Raw genomic sequence first — 2,953 nt, 5'->3', positions numbered from 1 at the left:
AGTGAGAGAAAGAGAGACCCTTCTTCAGGAGGATGAGGACACTGGGAAGCACTGCATTCTTTCTGAATGGGGGAAAATGCTCTAGTTCCCAAAGGATGAAGAATATCCACCTTTGCAAAGACTGAAGGAGGAATCCAGACCCAATCATGTCTAGCTGACGGTGAGCAAGGCCAAGTTGCTACGACAGATCCATGATCTGCCACGAATGGCTTTCGAAGTGGAAGAGAAGAGTTCCAAGACTAGAGAGACGGGTGCGGAGCCCACGGTACCTGGGCTGAGACAGGAGCGTGGCGCTCATCCCGACGACAACCTGATGCGGGTGTGTAAATGGCTATGGATCGGGCCTCTGAGGAGGGGGTGGAAGGGGTGGCGCCGGGCTCTGTGGAGAACGACGTCTGGAAGTTGGCGGCCATGGGACGCTCCAGGGATGACCCTGTTCAGAAGCATGTCAGAAAAGCCATGACCAGAGAAAAGACCACCAGAGCCCTGCCTCCTTCTCTGGAAAGCAATCTGAGAATGTGTCACGACCTTCTTTCAGCCACCTAGTGAGCCGGCAAGATGACCACCATGGCCTGTGCTCCAAATGCAGGGCTGCGTGCACACAGGGAGACGCAGCCCTGCAAGGTGTGGAAGCTGCCACCAGGACTGACACAGACAAGCTAGACTCTGAGGCTGCCACACAAACGTCACAGAGAGGAGGCACGTCATCATCTGTGCAACAGTTTCAACTCTGTGATATCATTCATGATGCTGCTGATCAGGAAGACACCCTACCCATTCCTGCACCCTGCCCTGAGAAATCTCATCCACATGTGATCATCTCTAATTCACTCAGGGTCATCCGTGAGCCACAGGCCATCTGCAAGGATGGAAAAGGCACAGGGCACCGAGACAAGGAAGAAGAAGACTATGTTGATGACCTTAAGGACCTAAAGATGTCTGCGCCCAGATCGACTGAAGGCAAACTGTCTGGACAGCCCCACAGTCAGGACTGTGAGCTGGAAGCAGATGATCAAGCAGGAGAAATAGAAGAAGATGATGATGATGAAGATGAAAACTTTGGGAATCACTGGCGTAATGAGTACCCTGATCAGAAGAAGGAAGCAGGGACACAGAGAGCACCGCAGGGTCTGATGGAGAATATGGCAGTTTTCCTGACAAGGAAAGAAGTGTCATTAGACCGAGGAAATGGAACAAATATCCCTGTGATGTGCTCCAAGAGTGTCAGTATGACGGCTCCCAGGATTTCGATTCAGACTGAGAATCACCCAAGCATTCACCACTTCCCTGGGACCAAGGCTTTGGTGGCTCTGCCCATGCACCTCAGCCTCTTAGCTGCTGCCCCTGCTCCTGCCCCAGAGTCTTATCAGTTACCTTGGAAGGGGAAAGGAGAAAAAAAATCATGTGGGGATCTTCGGCTCCAAGGTCCAATTATTACCTGTGGAGAATTTGGGGCTACAGCTGAAAGGAATAAAGAAATATGTACTGATAGATTAAACTAATAAAAAGAAAGATAAAACATCTAAAATAAAAATGAATGAAATATTTTAAAAAATAAAAACATTTTAATGAAAAATAATATAAATACATACATAAATAACAGGGTAAAATTAAATACCTCTTAGAAATCAGAGCTCCATTGCCTGTAACGGCAGTGTCACCTGCTTGTATCAAAAGGAAATCCCCTTTCACCTGACACTGCCAGAAGCCATTTTCCTTTCCTGAAACTTTAATTTAGCCCTTTGTTGAATCTCAACCATTTTTCCCTCCCATGTGAAGAACTGACTTGCCATTTCAAATGTGCAGCATTCCTAAGATTGAATCTTGGTCCCAGTAAAATTAAATACAAAATTCTAATTCCAAATTTCAATCCAAAATTTCATCCCAAAATCTAGTTTCAAGTTCCTAGTCGAAATTATTTTAGAATTTCAAACTCCATGCTCAAGATGCAATGAAAAATCAAAATTGTAATTCCTCTACCAAATTGCTCTTCCGTACACTAATTAGAATTTTCAATTCTTATTTCAAAATGATATTTGAGTTCCACATTCCAATTCCAAATTCCAATTCTAAATTCCACGTCCAAATTCCAGTTAAAAATTCCAGTTCCAAATTCCAATTCCAAATTCCAACTCCAAGTCCCACTTCCAAATCCCACTTCAAAATTCCAATTCCACATTCCAGTTGTAAATTACACTTCCACAATCCAGTTCCAAATTCCAATTGTGATTCCGTTTTCCAAATTCTAATTTCATAACCGTATTCCACATTTCCCATCTCATTTCCATCCTAAAATTCTGAATCCAAATTCAAATTACATCTTATTTATCCAAATTTTACTTTGTAATTCCCCGTGTAAATTCATATTTCAAATTGCAATTCTAAATTCAAAGTGAAATGCCAAATGAAAACTGAAATTCTACTTCTAAATTCCTTTTCCATAGTCCAGTTCCAAATTCCAATATCAAGCTACCTTATCAAATGATCAATGCAGAATCTAGGTTCGTTTTCCAATATTCACAATAAAATTAAAAACAAAATTCTAATTCCAAATTTTAATCCTAAAATTTTAAGCCAAAAACTGATTTGAAATTCCTAGTCTAAATTATTTTACAATTTCCAACTCCATGCTCAAGATGCAATGAAAAATTAAAATTGTAATTCCTCTACCAAGTTGCTCTTCCGTAGTCTAATTAGAAATCCCAATTCTTAATTGAAATGCAAATTTGAGTTCCAAATTCCAATTCCACCTTCCAATTCTAAACTTCACTTCCTAATTCCATTTCCAAATTCCAGTTCCACATTCTGTAAGGGAATTGCCAACCCTCAGCTCTCTTGGATGGCATACACCAATCACGGCTCAGGTAATCTGAGGGGAGATTGGTAAGGCATGAACAAGATGGCGCTGGGAGGAAGGGTTCCACCCCTGTTCACCACCAGATACTTCCTGAAA

The 2,953-nt window shown here is 42.2% G+C and overlaps 1 pseudogene; it reads left to right on the top strand.

Annotated features, from left to right (window-relative positions):
* The first annotated feature begins 205 nt into the window (after positions 1-205).
* On the top strand, positions 206-1,261 carry LOC140516775 (probable RNA polymerase II nuclear localization protein SLC7A6OS; annotated as a pseudogene).
* The last annotated feature ends 1,692 nt before the right edge of the window (positions 1,262-2,953 follow it).

Source organism: Notamacropus eugenii, chromosome Y, assembly GCF_028372415.1.
Source record: "Notamacropus eugenii isolate mMacEug1 chromosome Y, mMacEug1.pri_v2, whole genome shotgun sequence".
Lineage (NCBI taxonomy): Eukaryota > Metazoa > Chordata > Mammalia > Diprotodontia > Macropodidae > Notamacropus > Notamacropus eugenii.
The sequence above is the reverse complement of the archived record's forward strand: the minus strand, read 5'-3'. Positions and strand labels throughout refer to the sequence as shown.